Here is a 16034-nt window from a genome sequence, read left to right as displayed (position 1 = left end):
ATCCCGGATAAAACATGACTGATTAAAGTATTTCTGGATGAACATGTATTAATGCATAGCTCTCATCGGGGAGGTAGCTCAGATGGTAGAGCGCGCGCTCAGCATTTGCAAGGTACCGGGATCGATACCCGGCATCTCCAATCCTTTATATTTTGTCCAGTTTGATCATAGATGATTTGAAATATACAAGTTTTTGTTCTATCGATTATTTTTACATTAAATACATAAATAATTTGGTTGTTTAATTAATTCATGTTTTAGTCGAACAAGATTTTGCTGCAATGAATTATTTCGTACTAGTTCCAAAACTTATATGTTTTTAAATTTTATCTAAAATTTGAAAGACAACAGAAATTTGTTGTGCTGTGCTCCCGTGACGCAATCGGTTAGCGCGCCGTACTTATACAATAGTAGCGGAGAAATGCGGAGGTTGTGAGTTCGAGCCTCACCTGGAGCAGAAATATTTTGGCAATTTCAAGGGGCCAATTATAGTTATTACTTGTAGTTTAAAATCGACCTGTTGCAAAACTTCTCAATCTTCGGTTAGTTTCAGTTTGCATTTCATTGAAAATTGTTACAACTTTGCGAACGCTATCTTATCTTATCGAAAATGGTTTAGAAAGTCTTCTTTGCACGGCGGCGCCATGGCTTAGTGGTAAAGCGCCTGTCTAGTAAACAGGAGATCCTGGGTTCGATCCCCAGTGGTGCCTTACGGAATTACATTTTACCGAAAAAAATAATTCGCAATAATGATGAAATATTTCGAGCAACTGCTCTATTTCAATCATTGCTTTAAACGACAAGGTAAACACTACAAAAATCATTTTTGTTAAAGCAAACTAGTAATGTTTTACTAAACATAACAACTTTCGTTTTATTCAAGTAAAATTTGTAAATTTTAATTTGGTTGGCTGTAAACAAAAAACAAAATTTATGATTAATACATTTCTCAATGGAATCCTAGCACTAATACAATGAATCATGTTGAACAAAGTTGTACAAAGCAGGTAATAATTCTCATTACTCATATTTAGCCAACTGTATAAAGAATGCTATGAGATGAACTGGAGATTTTTAAAACAGAAATAGGTTCAGCACGATTATAGTTGTTTCTTATTCTTTTTTTTATGTTCTGAAGTAGTTTATTCGGTAAACATCAGAATAAATTTATATCTTCCCGGATAAAACATGACTGATTAAAGTATTTCTGGATGAACATGTATTAATGCATAGCTCTCATCGGGGAGGTAGCTCAGTTGGTAGAGCGCGCGCTTAGCATTTGCAAGGTACCGGGATCGATACCCGGCATCTCCAATCCTTTATATTTTGTCCAGTTTGATCATAGATGATTTGAAATATACAAGTTTTTGTTCTATCGATTATTTTTACATTAAATCCATAAATAATTTGGTTGTTTAATTAATTCATGTTTTAGTCGAACAAGTTTTTGCTGCAATGAATTATTTCGTACTAGTTCCAATACTTATATGTTTTTAAATTTTATCTAAAATTTGAAAGATAACAGAAATTTGTTGTGCAGTGCTCCAGTGGCGCAATCGGTTAGCGCGCCGTACTTATACAATAGAAGCGGAGAAATGCGGAGGTTGTAAGTTCGAGCCTCACCTGGAGCAGAAATATTTTGGCAACTTCAAGGGCCAATTATAGTTATTACTTGTAGTTTAAAATCGACCTGTTGCAAAACTTCTCAATCTTCGGTTAGTTTCAGTTTGCATTTCTTTGAAAATTGTTACAACTTTACGAACGCTATCTTATCTTATTGAAATGGTTTAGAAAGTCTTCTTTGCACGCCGGCGCCATGGCTTAGTGAAAAAGCGCCTGTCTAGTAAACAGGAGATCCTGGGTTCGATCCCCAGTGGTGCCTTACGGAATTACATTTTCCCGAAAAAATAATTCGAAATAATGATGAAATATTTCGAGCAACTGCTCTATTTCAATCATTGCTTTAAACGACAATGTAAACACTACAAAAATCATTTTTGTTAAAGCAAACTAGTAATGTTTTACTAAACATAACAACTTTCGTTTTATTCAAGTAAAATTTGTAAATTTTAATTTGGTTGGCTGTAAACAAAAAACAAAATTTATGATTAATACATTTCTCAATGGAATCCTAGCACTAATACAATGAATCATGTTGAACAAAGTTGTACAAAGCAGGTAATAATTCTCATTACTCATATTTAGCCAACTGTATAAAGAATGCTATGAGATGAACTGGAGATTTTTAAAACAGAAATAGGTTCAGCACGATTATAGTTGTTTCTTATTCTTTTTTTTATATTCTGAAGTAGTTTATTCGGTAAACATCAGAATAAATTTATATCATCCCGGATAAAACATGACTGATTAAAGTATTTCTGGATGAACATGTATTAATGCATAGCTCTCATCGGGGAGGTAGCTCAGATGGTAGAGCGCGCGCTTAGCATTTGCAAGGTACCGGGATCGATACCCGGCATCTCCAATCCTTTGTATTTTGTCCAGTTTGATCATAGATGATTTGAAATATACAAGTTTTTGTTCTATCGATTATTTTTACATTAAATACATAAATAATTTGGTTGTTTAATTAATTCATGTTTTAGTCGAACAAGATTTTGCTGCAATGAATTATTTCGTACTAGTTCCAAAACTTATATGTTTTTAAATTTTATCTAAAATTTGAAAGACAACAGAAATTTGTTGTGCTGTGCTCCCGTGACGCAATCGGTTAGCGCGCCGTACTTATACAATAGTAGCGGAGAAATGCGGAGGTTGTGAGTTCGAGCCTCACCTGGAGCAGAAATATTTTGGCAATTTCAAGGGGCCAATTATAGTTATTACTTGTAGTTTAAAATCGACCTGTTGCAAAACTTCTCAATCTTCGGTTAGTTTCAGTTTGCATTTCATTGAAAATTGTTACAACTTTGCGAACGCTATCTTATCTTATCGAAAATGGTTTAGAAAGTCTTCTTTGCACGGCGGCGCCATGGCTTAGTGGTAAAGCGCCTGTCTAGTAAACAGGAGATCCTGGGTTCGATCCCCAGTGGTGCCTTACGGAATTACATTTTACCGAAAAAAATAATTCGCAATAATGATGAAATATTTCGAGCAACTGCTCTATTTCAATCATTGCTTTAAACGACAAGGTAAACACTACAAAAATCATTTTTGTTAAAGCAAACTAGTAATGTTTTACTAAACATAACAACTTTCGTTTTATTCAAGTAAAATTTGTAAATTTTAATTTGGTTGGCTGTAAACAAAAAACAAAATTTATGATTAATACATTTCTCAATGGAATCCTAGCACTAATACAATGAATCATGTTGAACAAAGTTGTACAAAGCAGGTAATAATTCTCATTACTCATATTTAGCCAACTGTATAAAGAATGCTATGAGATGAACTGGAGATTTTTAAAACAGAAATAGGTTCAGCACGATTATAGTTGTTTCTTATTCTTTTTTTTATGTTCTGAAGTAGTTTATTCGGTAAACATCAGAATAAATTTATATCTTCCCGGATAAAACATGACTGATTAAAGTATTTCTGGATGAACATGTATTAATGCATAGCTCTCATCGGGGAGGTAGCTCAGTTGGTAGAGCGCGCGCTTAGCATTTGCAAGGTACCGGGATCGATACCCGGCATCTCCAATCCTTTATATTTTGTCCAGTTTGATCATAGATGATTTGAAATATACAAGTTTTTGTTCTATCGATTATTTTTACATTAAATCCATAAATAATTTGGTTGTTTAATTAATTCATGTTTTAGTCGAACAAGTTTTTGCTGCAATGAATTATTTCGTACTAGTTCCAATACTTATATGTTTTTAAATTTTATCTAAAATTTGAAAGATAACAGAAATTTGTTGTGCAGTGCTCCAGTGGCGCAATCGGTTAGCGCGCCGTACTTATACAATAGAAGCGGAGAAATGCGGAGGTTGTAAGTTCGAGCCTCACCTGGAGCAGAAATATTTTGGCAACTTCAAGGGCCAATTATAGTTATTACTTGTAGTTTAAAATCGACCTGTTGCAAAACTTCTCAATCTTCGGTTAGTTTCAGTTTGCATTTCTTTGAAAATTGTTACAACTTTACGAACGCTATCTTATCTTATTGAAATGGTTTAGAAAGTCTTCTTTGCACGCCGGCGCCATGGCTTAGTGAAAAAGCGCCTGTCTAGTAAACAGGAGATCCTGGGTTCGATCCCCAGTGGTGCCTTACGGAATTACATTTTCCCGAAAAAATAATTCGAAATAATGATGAAATATTTCGAGCAACTGCTCTATTTCAATGATTGCTTTAAACGACAAGGTAAACACTACAAAAATCATTTTTGTTAAAGCAAACTAGTAATGTTTTACTAAACATTACACCTTTCGTTTTATTAAAGTAAAATTTGTAAACTTTAATTTGGTTGGCTGTAAACAAAAAACAAAATTTATGATTAATACATTTCTCAATGGAATCCTAGCACTAATGCAATGAATCATGTTGAACAAAGTTGTACAAAGCAGGTAATAATTCTCATAACTCATATTTAGCCAACTGTATAAAGAATGCTATGAGATGAACTGGAGATTTTTAAAACAGAAATAGGTTCAGCACGATTATAGTTGTTTCTTATTCTTTTTTTTATATTCTGAAGTAGTTTATTCGGTCAACATCAGAATAAATTTATATCATCCCGGATAAAACATGACTGATTAAAGTATTTCTTGATGAACATGTATTAATGCATAGCTCTCATCGGGAAAGTAGCTCAGATGATAGAGCGCGCGCTTAGCATGTGCGAGGTACCGGGATCGATACCCGGCTTCTCCACTCCTTTATATTTTGTGCAGTTTGATCATAGATTATTTGAAATATACAAGTTTTTGTTCTATCGATTATTTTTACATTAAATCCATAAATAGGTTGGTTGTTTAATTAATTCATGTTTTAGTCGAACAAGTTTTTGCTGCAATGAATTATTTCGTACTAGTTCCAAAACTTATATGTTTTTAAATTTTATCTAAAATTTGAAAGATAACAGAAAATTGTTGTGCAGTGCTCCAGTGGCGCAATCGGTTAGCGCGCCGTACTTATACAATAGTAGCGGAGAAATGCGGAGGTTGTGAGTTCGAGCCTCACCTGGAGCAGAAATATTTTGGCAACTTCAAGGGGCCAATTATAGTTATTACTTGTAGTTTAAAATCGACCTGTTGCAAAACTTCTCAATCTTCGGTTAGTTTCAGTTTGCATTTCATTGAAAATTGTTACAACTTTGCGAACGCTATCTTATCTTATCGAAAATGGTTTAGAAAGTCTTCTTTGCACGGCGGCGCCATGGCTTAGTGGTAAAGCGCCTGTCTAGTAAACAGGAGATCCTGCGTTCGATCCCCAGTGGTGCCTTACGGAATTACAAATTGCCGAAATAATAATTCGCAATAATGATGAAACATTTCAAGCAACTGCTCTATTTCAATCATTGCTTTAAACGTCAAGGTAAACACTACAAAAAACATTTTTGTTAAAGCAAACTAGTAATGTTTTACTAAACATAACAACTTTCGTTTTATTCAAGTAAAATTTGTAAACTTTAATTTGGTTGGCTGTAAAGAAAAAACAAAATTTATGATTAATACATTTCTCAATGGAATCCTAGCACTAATACAATGAATCATGTTGAACAAAGGTGTACAAAGCAGGTAATAATTCTCATTACTCATATTTAGCCAACTGTATAAAGAATGCTATGAGATGAACTGGAGATTTTTAAAACAGAAATAGGTTCAGCACGATTATAGTTGTTTCTTATTCTTTTTTTTATATTCTGAAGTAGTTTATTCGGTAAACATCAGAATAAATTTATATCTTCCCGGATAAAACATGACTGATTAAAGTATTTCTGGATGAACATGTATTAATGCATAGCTCTCATCGGGGAGGTAGCTCAGATGGTAGAGCGCGCGCTTAGCAATTGCAAGGTACCGGGATCGATACCCGGCATCTCCAATCCTTTATATTTTGTCCAGTTTGATCATAGATGATTTGAAATATACAAGTTTTTGTTCTATCGATTATTTTTACATTAAATCCATAAATAATTTGGTTGTTTAATTAATTCATGTTTTAGTCGAACAAGTTTTTGCTGCAATGAATTATTTCGTACTAGTTCCAAAACTTATATGTTTTTAAATTTTATCTAAAATTTGAAAGATAACAGAAATTTGTTGTGCAGTGCTCCAGTGGCGCAATCGGTTAGCGCGCCGTACTTATACAATAGAAGCGGAGAAATGCGGAGGTTGTAAGTTCGAGCCTCACCTGGAGCAGAAATATTTTGGCAACTTCAAGGGCCAATTATAGTTATTACTTGTAGTTTAAAATCGACCTGTTGCAAAACTTCTCAATCTTCGGTTAGTTTCAGTTTGCATTTCTTTGAAAATTGTTACAACTTTGCGAACGCTATCTTATCTTATTGAAATGGTTTAGAAAGTCTTCTTTGCACGCCGGCGCCATGGCTTAGTGAAAAAGCGCCTGACTAGTAAACAGGAGATCCTGGGTTCGATCCCCAGTGGTGCCTTACGGAATTACATTTTACCGAAAAAATAATTCGAAGTAATGATGAAATATTTCGAGCAACTGCTCTATTTCAATGATTGCTTTAAACGACAAGGTAAACACTACAAAAATCATTTTTGTTAAAGCAAACTAGTAATGTTTTACTAAACATTACAACTTTCGTTTTATTCAAGTAAAATTTGTAAACTTTAATTTGGTTGGCTGTAAACAAAAAACAAAATTTAAGATTAATACATTTCTCAATGGAATCCTAGCACTAATACAATGAATCATGTTGAACAAAGTTGTACAAAGCAGGTAATAATTCTCATTACTCATATTTAGCCAACTGTATAAAGAATGCTATGAGATGAACTGGAGATTTTTAAAACAGAAATAGGTTCAGCACGATTATAGTTGTTTCTTATTCTTTTTTTTATATTCTGAAGTAGTTTATTCGGTCAACATCAGAATAAATTTATATCATCCCGGATAAAACATGACTGATTAAAGTATTTCTTGATGAACATGTATTAATGCATAGCTCTCATCGGGGATGTAGCTCAGATGATAGAGCGCGCGCTTAGCATGTGCGAGGTACCGGGATCGATACCCGGCTTCTCCACTCCTTTATATTTTGTGCAGTTTGATCATAGATTATTTGAAATATACAAGTTTTTGTTCTATCGATTATTTTTACATTAAATCCATAAATATGTTGGTTGTTTAATTAATTCATGTTTTAGTCGAACAAGTTTTTGCTGCAATGAATTATTTCGTACTAGTTCCAAAACTTATATGTTTTTAAATTTTATCTAAAATTTGAAAGATAACAGAAATTTGTTGTGCAGTGCTCCAGTGGCGCAATCGGTTAGCGCGCCGTACTTATACAATAGTAGCGGAGAAATGCGGAGGTTGTGAGTTCGAGCCTCACCTGGAGCAGAAATATTTTGGCAACTTCAAGGGGCCAATTATAGTTATTACTTGTAGTTTAAAATCGACCTGTTGCAAAACTTCTCAATCTTCGGTTAGTTTCAGTTTGCATTTCATTGAAAATTGTTACAACTTTGCGAACGCTATCTTACCTTATCGAAAATGGTTTAGAAAGTCTTCTTTGCACGGCGGCGCCATGGCTTAGTGGTAAAGCGCCCGTCTAGTAAACAGGAGATCCTCGGTTCGTTCCCTAGTGGTGCCTTACGGATTTACATTTACCGAAAAAGTAATTCGCAATAATGATGAAATATTTCGAGCAACTGCTCTATTTCAATCATTGCTTTAAACGACAAGGTAAACACTACAAAAGTCATTTTTATTAAAGCAAACTAGTAATGTTTTACTAAACTTAATAACATTCGTTTTATTCAAGTGAAATTTGTAAACTTTAATTTGGTTGGATGTAAACAAAAAACAAAATTTAACATTAATACATTTCTCAATGGAATCCTAGCACAAATACAATGAATCATGTTGAACAAAGTTGTACAAAGCAGGTAATATTTCTCATTACTCATATTTAGTCAACTGTATAATGAATGCTATGAGATGAACTGGAGAATTTTAAAAAAGATATAGGTTCAGCACGATTATAGTTATTTCTTGTTAATTTTTTTATATTCTGACGTAGTTTATTCGGTAAACATCAGAATAAATTTATATCATCGCGGATTAAACATGATTGATTAAAGTATTCCTTGATGAACATGTATTAATGCATAGCTCTAATCGTGGATGTAGCTCAGATGGTAGAGCGCGCGCTTTGCATGTGCGAGGTACCGGGATCGATACCCGGCATCTCCAATCCTTTATATTTTGTGCAGTTTGATCATAGATGATTTGAAATATACAAGTTTTTGTACTATCGATTATTTTTACATTAAATCTATAAATTATATGGTTGTTTAATTAATTCATGTTTCAGTCGAACAAGTTTTTGTTGTAATGAATTATTTCGTAATAGTTCCAAAACTTATATGTTTTTAAATTTTATCTAAAATTTGAAAGATAACAGAAATTTGTTGCACAGCGCTCCAGTGGCGCAATCGTTTAGCGCGCCGTACTTATACAATAGTAGCGGAGAAATACGGTGGTTCTGAGTTCGAGCCTCACCTGGAGCAGAAATATTTTGGCAACTTCAAGGGGCCAATTATGGTTCTTACTTGTAGTTTAAAATCGACCTGTTGCAAAACTTCTCAATCTTCGGTTAGTTTTAGTCTGCATTTCCTTGAAAGTTTTTACAACTTTGCGAACGCTATCTTATCGAAATTTTTTTAGAAAGTGTTCTTCGCACGGCGGCGCCATGGCTTAGTGGTAATGCGCCTGTCTAGTAAACAGGAGATCCTGGGTTCGATCCCCAGTGGTGCCTTTCGGAATTACATTTGACCGAAAAAATAATTCGCAATAATGATGAAATATTTCAAGCAACTGCTCTATTTCAATCATTGCTTTAAACGACAAGGTAAACACTACAAAAATCATTTTTGTTAAAGCAAACTAGTAATGTTTTGCTAAACTTAACAACTTTCGTTTTATTCAAGTAAAGTTTGTAAACTTTAATTTGGTTGGCTGTACACAAAAAACAAAGTTGATGATTAATACATTTCTCAATGGAATCCTAGCACTAATACAATGAATCATGTTGAACAAATTTGTACAAAGCAGGTAATAATTCTCATTACTCATATTTAGTCAACTGTATAATGAATGCTATGAGATGAACTGGAGATTTTTAAAACAGAAATAGGTTCAGCACGATTATAGTTGTTTCTTATTCTGTTTTTTATATTCTGAAGTAGTCTATTCGGTAAGCATCAGAATAAATTTATATCATCCCGGATAAAACATGACTGATTAAAGTATTCTTGATGAACATGTATTAATGCATAGCTCTAATCGGGGATGTAGCTCAGATCGCAAAGCGCGCGCTTAGCATGTGAGAGGTACCGGGATCGATACCCGGCATCTCCAATCCTTTACAATTTGTGAAGTTTGATCATAGAGGATTTGAAATATACAAGTTTTTGTTATATCGATTATTTTTACATTAAATCCATAAATAATTTGGTTGTTTAATTAATTCATGTTATAGTCGAACAAGTTTTTGTTGTAACGAATTATTTCGTACTAGTTCCAAAACTTATATGTTTTTAAATTTTATCTAAAATTTGAAAGATAACAGAAATTTGTTGTACAGCCCTCCAGTGGCGCAATCGTTTAGCGCGCCGTACTTATACAATAGTAGCGGAGAAATGCGGAGGTTGTGAGTTCGAGCCTCACCTGGAGCAGAAATATTTTGGCAACTTCAAGGGGCCAATTGTAGTTATTACTTGTAGTTTAAAATCGACCTGCTGCAAAACTTCTCAATCTTCGGTTAGTTTCAGTTTGCATTTCATTGAAAATTGTTACAACTTTGCGAACGCTATCTTATCTTATCGAAAATTGTTTAGAAATTCTGGTTTGCACGGCGGCGCCATGGCTTAGTGGTAAAGCGCCTGTCTAGTTAACAGAACATCCTGGGTTCGATCCCCAGTGGTGCATTACGGAATTACATTTTACCGAAAAAATAATTCGCAATAATGATGAAACATTTCGAGCAACTGCTCTATTTCAATCATTGCTTTAAACGACAAGGTAAACACTACAAAAATCAGTTTTGTTAAAGCAAACTAGTAATGTTTTACTAAACATAACAACTTTCGTTTTATTCAAGTAAAATTTGTAAACTTTAATTTGGTTGGCTGTAAACAAAAAACAAAATTCATGATTAATACATTTCTCAATGGAATCCTAACACTAATACAATGAATCATGTTGAACAAAGTTGTACAAAGCAGGTAATAATTCTCATTACTCATATTTAGTCAACTGTATAATGAATGCTATGAGATGAACTGGAGATTTTTAAAACAGAAATAGGTTCAGCACGATTATAGTTGATTCTTATTCTTTTTTTTATATTCTGACGTAGTTTATTCGGTAAACATCAGAATAAATTTATATCATCCCGGATAAAACATGACTGATTAAAGTATTTCTTGATGAACATGTATTAATGCATAGGTCTCATCGGGGTTGTAGCTCAGATGGCAGAGCGCGCGCTTAGCATGTGCGAGGTACCGGGATCGATACCCGGCATCTCCAATCCTTTATATTTTGTGCAGTTTGATCATAGATGATTTGAAATATACAAGTTTTGTTTCTATCGATTATTTTTACATTAAATCCATAAATAATTTGGTTGTTTAATTAATTCATGTTTAAATCGAACAAGTTTTTGCTGTAATGAATTATTTCGTACTAGTTCCGAAACTTATATGTTTTTAAATTTTATCTAAAATTTGAAAGATATCAGAAATTTGTTGTACAGCGCTCCAGTGGCGCAATCGGTTAGCGCGCCGTACTTATACAATAGTTGCGGAGAAATGCGGAGGTTGTGAGTTCGAGCCTCACCTGGAGCAGAAATATTTTGTCAACTTCTAGGTAGCATTCTTTATACAGTTGACTAAATATGAGTAATGAGAATTATTACCTGCTTTGTACAACTTTGTTCAACATGATTCATTGTATTAGTGCTAGGATTCCATTGAGAAATGTATTAATCATAAATTTTGTTTTTTGTTGACGGCCAACCAAATTAAAGTTTACAAATTTTACTTGAATAAAACGAAAGTTGTTATGTTTAGTAAAACATCATTAGTTTGCTTTAACAAAAATGATTTTGTTAGTGTTTACCTTGTCGTTTAAAGCAATGATTGAAATAGAGCAGTTGCTCGAAATATTTCATCATTATTGCGAATTATTTTTTCGGTAAAATGTAATTCCGTAAGGCACCACTGGGGATCGAATCCAGGATCTCCTGTTTACTAGACAGGCGCTTTACCACTAAGCCATGGCGCCGCCGTGCAAAGAAGACTTTCTAAACCATTTTCGGTAAGATAAGATAGCGTTCGCAAAGTTGTAACAATTTTCAATGAAATGCAAACTGAAACTAACCGATGATTGAGAAGTTTTGCAACAGGTCGATTTTAAACTACAAGTAAGAACTATAATTGGCCCCTTGAAGTTGCCAAAATATTTCTGCTCCAGGTGAGGCTCGAACTCACAACCTCCGCATTTCTCCGCTACTATTGTATAAGTACGGCGCGCTAACCGATTGCGCCACGGGAGCACAGCACAATAAATTTCTGTTGTCTTTCAAATTTTAGATAAAATTTAAAAACATATAAGTTTTGGAACTAGTACGAAACAATTCATTGCAGCAAAAACTTGTTCGACTAAAACATGAATTAATTAAACAACCAAATTATTTATGGATTTAATGTAAAAATAATCGATAGAACAAAAACTTGTATATTTCAAATAATCTATGATCAAACTGCACAAAATATAAAGGTTTGGAGATGCCGGGTATCGATCCCGGTACCTCGCACATGCTAAGCGGTCGCTCTACCATCTGAGCTACATCCCCGATGAGAGCTATGCATTAATACATGTTCATCAAGAAATACTTTAATCAGTCATGTTTTATCCGGTTTTATATATATTTATTCTGATGTTTACCGAATTAAATACTTCAGAATATAAAAAAAAGAATAAGAAACAACTATAATCGTGCTGAACCTATTTCTGTTTTGAAAATCTCCAGTTCATCTCATAGCATTCATTATACAGTTGACTAAATATGAGTAATGAGAATTATTACCTGCTTTTTACAACTTTGTTCAACATGATTCATTGTATTAGTGCTAGGATTCCATTGAGAAATGTATTAATCATAAACTTTGTTTTTTTTTTTCAGCCAACCAACTTAAAGTTTACAAATTTTACTTGAATAAAACGAAAGTTATTATGTTTAGTAAAACATTACTAGTTTGCTTTAACAAAAATGATTTTTGTAGTGTTTACCTTGTCGTTTAAACAATGATTGAAATAGAGCAGTTGCTCGAAATATTTCATCATTATTGCGAATTATTTTTTCGGTAAAATGTAATTCCGTAAGGCACCACTGGGGATCAATCCCAGGATCTCCTGTTTACTAGACAGGCGCTTTACCACTAAGCCATGTGGCCGCCGTGCAAAGAAGACTTTCTAAACCATTTTCGATAAGATAAGATATCGTTCGCAAAGTTGTAACAATTTTCAATGAAATGCAAACTGAAACTAACCGAAGATTGAGAAGTTTTGCAACAGGTCGATTTTAAACTACAAGTAATAACTATAATTGGCCCCTTGAAGTTGCTAAAATATTTCAGCTCCAGGTGAGGCTCGAACTCACAACCTCCGCATTTCTCCGCTACTATTGTATAAGTACGGCGCGCTAACCGATTGCGCCTCTGGAGCGCTGCACAACAAATTTCTGTTATATTTCAAATTTTAGATAAAATTTAAAAACATATAAGTTTTGGAACTAGTACGAAATAATTCATTGCAGCAAAAACTTGTTAGACTAAAACATGAATTTATTAAACAACCAAATTATTTATGGATTTAATGTAAAAATAATCGATAGAACAAAAACTTGTATATTTCAAATCATCTATGATCAAACTGCACAAAATATTAAGGATTGGAGATGCCGGGTATCGATCCCGGTACCTCGCACATGCTAAGCGCGCGCACTACCATCTGAGCTACATCCCCGATGAGAGCTATGCATTAATACATGTTCATCAAGAAATACTTTAATCAGTCATGTTTTATCCGGGATGATATAAATTTATTCTGATGTTTACCGAATAAACTACTTCAGAATATAAAAAAAAGAATAAGAAACAACTATAATCGTGCTGATGCTATTTCTGTTTTAAAAATCTCCAGTTCATCTCATAGAATTCATTATACAGTTGACTAAATATGAGTAATGAGAATTATTACCTGCTTTGTACAACTTTGTTCAACATGATTCATTGTATTAGTGCTAGGATTCCATTGAGAAATGTACTAATCATAAATTTTGTTTTTTGTTTACAGCCAACCAAATTAAAGTTTACAAATTTTACTTGAATAAAACGAAAGTTGTTATGTTTAGTAAAACATTACTAGTTTGCTTTAACAAAAATGATTTTTGTAGTGTTTACCTTGTCGTTTAAAGCAATGATTGAAATAGAGCAGTTGCTCGAAATATTTCATCATTATTGCGAATTATTTTTTCGGTAAAATGTAATTCCGTAAGGCACCACTGGGGATCGAACCCAGGATCTCCTGTTTACTAGACAGGCGCTTTACCACTAAGCCATGGCGCCGCCGTGCAAAGAAGACTTTCTAAACCATTTTCGATAAGATAAGATAGCGTTCGCAAAGTTGTAACAATTTTCAATGAAATGCAAACTGAAACTAACCGAAGATTGAGAAGTTTTGCAACAGGTCGATTTTAAACTACAAGTAATAACTATAATTGGCCCCTTGAAGTTGCCAAAATCATTCTGCTCCAGGTGAGGCTCGAACTCTCAACCTCCGCATTTCTCCGCTACTATTGTGTAAGTACGGCGCGCTAACCGATTGCGCCACTGGAGCGCTGCACAACAAATTTCTGTTATCTTTCAAATTTTAGACAAAAATTTAAAAACATGTAAGTTTTGGAACTAGTACGAAATATTTCATAGCAGCAAAAAGACAGGCGCTTTACCACTAAGCCATGGCGCCGCCGTGCAAAGAAGACTTTCTAAACCATTTTCGATAAGATAAGATAGCGTTCGCAAAGTTGTAACAATTTTCAATGAAATGCAAACTGAAACTAACCGAAGATTGAGAAGTTTTGCAACAGGTCGATTTTAAACTACAAGTAATAACTATAATTGGCCCCTTGAAATTGCCAAAATATTTCTGCTCCAGGTGAGGCTCGAACTCACAACCTCCGCATTTCTCCGCTACTATTGTATAAGTACGGCGCGCTAACCGATTGCGCCACTGGAGCGCTGCACAACAAATTTGTGTTATCTTTCAAATTTTAGATAAAATTTAAAAACATATAAGTTTTGGAACTAGTACGAAATATTTCATTGCAGCAAAAACTTGTTCGACTAAAACATGAATTAATTAAACAACCAAATTATTTATGGATTTAATGTAAAAATAATCGATAGAACAAAAACTTGTATATTTCAAATCATCTATGATCAAACTGCACAAAATATAAAGGATTGGAGATGCCGGGTATCGATCCCGGTACCTCGCACATGCTAAGCGCGCGCTCTACATTTCAAATCATCTATGATCAAACTGCACAAAATATAAAGGATTGGAGATGCCGGGTATCGATCCCGGTACCTCGCACATGCTCAGCGCGCGTTCTACCATCTGAGCTAAATCCCCGATGAGAGCTATGCATTAATACATGTTCATCAAGAAATACTTTAATCATCATGTTTTATCTGGGATGATATAAATTTATTTTGATGTTTACCGAATAAACTACTTCAGAATATAAAAAAAGAATAGGAAACATCTATAATCGTGCTGAACCTATTTCTGTTTTAAAAATCTTCAGTTCATCTCATAGCATTCATTATACAGTTGACTAAATATTAGTAATGAGAATTATTACCTGCTTTGTACAACTTTGTTCAACATGATTCATTGTATTAGTGCTACGATTCCATTGAGAAATGTATTAATCATAATTTTTATTTGTGTTTACAGCCAACCAAATTAAAGTTTACAAATTTTACTTGAATAAAACGAAAGTTGTTATGTTTAGTAAAACATTATTAGATTGCTTTAACAAAAATGATTTTTGTAGTGTTTACCTTGTCGTTTAAAGCAATGATTGAAATAGAGCAGTTGCTCGAAATATTTCATCATTATTGCGAATTATTTTTTCGGTAAAATGTAATTACGTAAGGCACCACTGGGGATCGAACCCAGGATCTCCTGTTTACAAGACAGGCGCTTTACCACTAAGCCATGGCACCGCCGCGCAAAGAAGACTTTCCAAACCATTTTCGATAAGATAAGATAGCGATCGCAAAGTTGAAACAATTTTCAATGAAATGCAAACTGAAACTAACCGAAGACTCAGAAGTTTTGCAACAGGTCGATTTTAAACTACAAGTAATAACGAAAATTGGCCCCTTGAAGTTGCCAAAATATTTCTGCTCCAGGTGAGGCTCGAACTCACAACCTCCGCATTTCTCCGCTACTATTGTATAAGTACGGCGCGCTAACCGATTGCGCCACTGGAGCGCTGCACAACAAATTTCTGTTATCTTTCAAATTTTAGACAAAAATTTAAAAACATATAAGTTTTGGAACTAGTACGAAATATTTCATTGCAGCAATAACTTTTTCGACTAAAACATGAATTAATTAAACAACCAAATTATTTATGGATTTAATGTAAAAATAATAGATAGAACAAAAACTGGTATATTTCAAATCATCTATGATCAAACTGCACAAAATATAAAGGATTGGAGATGCCGGGTATCGATCCCGGTACCTCGCACATGCTAAGCGCGCGCTCTACCATCTGAGCTACATCCCCGATGAGA

General features: G+C 34.0%; 28 non-coding genes across 28 annotated transcripts; 18 read left to right on the top strand and 10 right to left on the bottom strand.

Annotated features, from left to right (window-relative positions):
* Positions 1-367: 367 nt before the first annotated feature.
* Positions 368-457, top strand: Trnai-uau (transfer RNA isoleucine (anticodon UAU)). The gene is given in 2 exon segments: positions 368-405; positions 422-457. It is a non-coding gene; the product is annotated as a tRNA-Ile (tRNA).
* A 181-nt stretch (positions 458-638) lies between these two features.
* Positions 639-710, top strand: Trnat-agu (transfer RNA threonine (anticodon AGU)). Its single transcript has one exon. It is a non-coding gene; the product is annotated as a tRNA-Thr (tRNA).
* Positions 711-1541: 831 nt separating this feature from the next.
* Positions 1542-1631, top strand: Trnai-uau (transfer RNA isoleucine (anticodon UAU)). The gene is given in 2 exon segments: positions 1542-1579; positions 1596-1631. It is a non-coding gene; the product is annotated as a tRNA-Ile (tRNA).
* A 179-nt stretch (positions 1632-1810) lies between these two features.
* Positions 1811-1882, top strand: Trnat-agu (transfer RNA threonine (anticodon AGU)). Its single transcript has one exon. It is a non-coding gene; the product is annotated as a tRNA-Thr (tRNA).
* An 830-nt stretch (positions 1883-2712) lies between these two features.
* Positions 2713-2802, top strand: Trnai-uau (transfer RNA isoleucine (anticodon UAU)). Its single transcript is given in 2 exon segments — positions 2713-2750; positions 2767-2802. It is a non-coding gene; the product is annotated as a tRNA-Ile (tRNA).
* Positions 2803-2983: 181 nt separating this feature from the next.
* Trnat-agu (transfer RNA threonine (anticodon AGU)) lies at positions 2984-3055 on the top strand. Its single transcript has one exon. It is a non-coding gene; the product is annotated as a tRNA-Thr (tRNA).
* An 831-nt stretch (positions 3056-3886) lies between these two features.
* On the top strand, positions 3887-3976 carry Trnai-uau (transfer RNA isoleucine (anticodon UAU)). The gene is given in 2 exon segments: positions 3887-3924; positions 3941-3976. It is a non-coding gene; the product is annotated as a tRNA-Ile (tRNA).
* A 179-nt stretch (positions 3977-4155) lies between these two features.
* Trnat-agu (transfer RNA threonine (anticodon AGU)) lies at positions 4156-4227 on the top strand. Its single transcript has one exon. It is a non-coding gene; the product is annotated as a tRNA-Thr (tRNA).
* Positions 4228-5057: 830 nt separating this feature from the next.
* Positions 5058-5147, top strand: Trnai-uau (transfer RNA isoleucine (anticodon UAU)). The gene is given in 2 exon segments: positions 5058-5095; positions 5112-5147. It is a non-coding gene; the product is annotated as a tRNA-Ile (tRNA).
* Positions 5148-5328: 181 nt separating this feature from the next.
* Trnat-agu (transfer RNA threonine (anticodon AGU)) lies at positions 5329-5400 on the top strand. Its single transcript has one exon. It is a non-coding gene; the product is annotated as a tRNA-Thr (tRNA).
* An 830-nt stretch (positions 5401-6230) lies between these two features.
* Positions 6231-6320, top strand: Trnai-uau (transfer RNA isoleucine (anticodon UAU)). Its single transcript is given in 2 exon segments — positions 6231-6268; positions 6285-6320. It is a non-coding gene; the product is annotated as a tRNA-Ile (tRNA).
* A 179-nt stretch (positions 6321-6499) lies between these two features.
* On the top strand, positions 6500-6571 carry Trnat-agu (transfer RNA threonine (anticodon AGU)). Its single transcript has one exon. It is a non-coding gene; the product is annotated as a tRNA-Thr (tRNA).
* An 830-nt stretch (positions 6572-7401) lies between these two features.
* On the top strand, positions 7402-7491 carry Trnai-uau (transfer RNA isoleucine (anticodon UAU)). The gene is given in 2 exon segments: positions 7402-7439; positions 7456-7491. It is a non-coding gene; the product is annotated as a tRNA-Ile (tRNA).
* A 181-nt stretch (positions 7492-7672) lies between these two features.
* Positions 7673-7744, top strand: Trnat-agu (transfer RNA threonine (anticodon AGU)). Its single transcript has one exon. It is a non-coding gene; the product is annotated as a tRNA-Thr (tRNA).
* A 1095-nt stretch (positions 7745-8839) lies between these two features.
* Positions 8840-8911, top strand: Trnat-agu (transfer RNA threonine (anticodon AGU)). Its single transcript has one exon. It is a non-coding gene; the product is annotated as a tRNA-Thr (tRNA).
* Positions 8912-9740: 829 nt separating this feature from the next.
* Positions 9741-9830, top strand: Trnai-uau (transfer RNA isoleucine (anticodon UAU)). Its single transcript is given in 2 exon segments — positions 9741-9778; positions 9795-9830. It is a non-coding gene; the product is annotated as a tRNA-Ile (tRNA).
* A 181-nt stretch (positions 9831-10011) lies between these two features.
* Trnat-agu (transfer RNA threonine (anticodon AGU)) lies at positions 10012-10083 on the top strand. The gene has a single exon. It is a non-coding gene; the product is annotated as a tRNA-Thr (tRNA).
* Positions 10084-10913: 830 nt separating this feature from the next.
* Trnai-uau (transfer RNA isoleucine (anticodon UAU)) lies at positions 10914-11003 on the top strand. Its single transcript is given in 2 exon segments — positions 10914-10951; positions 10968-11003. It is a non-coding gene; the product is annotated as a tRNA-Ile (tRNA).
* Positions 11004-11370: 367 nt separating this feature from the next.
* Trnat-agu (transfer RNA threonine (anticodon AGU)) lies at positions 11371-11442 on the bottom strand. Its single transcript has one exon. It is a non-coding gene; the product is annotated as a tRNA-Thr (tRNA).
* A 181-nt stretch (positions 11443-11623) lies between these two features.
* On the bottom strand, positions 11624-11713 carry Trnai-uau (transfer RNA isoleucine (anticodon UAU)). The gene is given in 2 exon segments: positions 11624-11659; positions 11676-11713. It is a non-coding gene; the product is annotated as a tRNA-Ile (tRNA).
* An 829-nt stretch (positions 11714-12542) lies between these two features.
* Positions 12543-12617, bottom strand: Trnat-agu (transfer RNA threonine (anticodon AGU)). The gene has a single exon. It is a non-coding gene; the product is annotated as a tRNA-Thr (tRNA).
* A 178-nt stretch (positions 12618-12795) lies between these two features.
* On the bottom strand, positions 12796-12885 carry Trnai-uau (transfer RNA isoleucine (anticodon UAU)). The gene is given in 2 exon segments: positions 12796-12831; positions 12848-12885. It is a non-coding gene; the product is annotated as a tRNA-Ile (tRNA).
* Positions 12886-13715: 830 nt separating this feature from the next.
* Trnat-agu (transfer RNA threonine (anticodon AGU)) lies at positions 13716-13787 on the bottom strand. Its single transcript has one exon. It is a non-coding gene; the product is annotated as a tRNA-Thr (tRNA).
* A 181-nt stretch (positions 13788-13968) lies between these two features.
* Positions 13969-14058, bottom strand: Trnav-uac (transfer RNA valine (anticodon UAC)). Its single transcript is given in 2 exon segments — positions 13969-14004; positions 14021-14058. It is a non-coding gene; the product is annotated as a tRNA-Val (tRNA).
* Positions 14059-14368: 310 nt separating this feature from the next.
* Trnai-uau (transfer RNA isoleucine (anticodon UAU)) lies at positions 14369-14458 on the bottom strand. Its single transcript is given in 2 exon segments — positions 14369-14404; positions 14421-14458. It is a non-coding gene; the product is annotated as a tRNA-Ile (tRNA).
* A 925-nt stretch (positions 14459-15383) lies between these two features.
* Trnat-ugu (transfer RNA threonine (anticodon UGU)) lies at positions 15384-15455 on the bottom strand. The gene has a single exon. It is a non-coding gene; the product is annotated as a tRNA-Thr (tRNA).
* Positions 15456-15636: 181 nt separating this feature from the next.
* Trnai-uau (transfer RNA isoleucine (anticodon UAU)) lies at positions 15637-15726 on the bottom strand. The gene is given in 2 exon segments: positions 15637-15672; positions 15689-15726. It is a non-coding gene; the product is annotated as a tRNA-Ile (tRNA).
* Positions 15727-15954: 228 nt separating this feature from the next.
* Positions 15955-16027, bottom strand: Trnaa-agc (transfer RNA alanine (anticodon AGC)). Its single transcript has one exon. It is a non-coding gene; the product is annotated as a tRNA-Ala (tRNA).
* Positions 16028-16034: the final 7 nt, after the last annotated feature.

The sequence above is a fragment of the Ascidiella aspersa genome, chromosome 9 (genome assembly GCF_963924565.1).
Source record: "Ascidiella aspersa chromosome 9, kaAscAspe10.2, whole genome shotgun sequence".
NCBI classification, from domain to species: domain Eukaryota; kingdom Metazoa; phylum Chordata; class Ascidiacea; order Phlebobranchia; family Ascidiidae; genus Ascidiella; species Ascidiella aspersa.
This window is presented reverse-complemented; position numbering and strand designations above follow the sequence as displayed.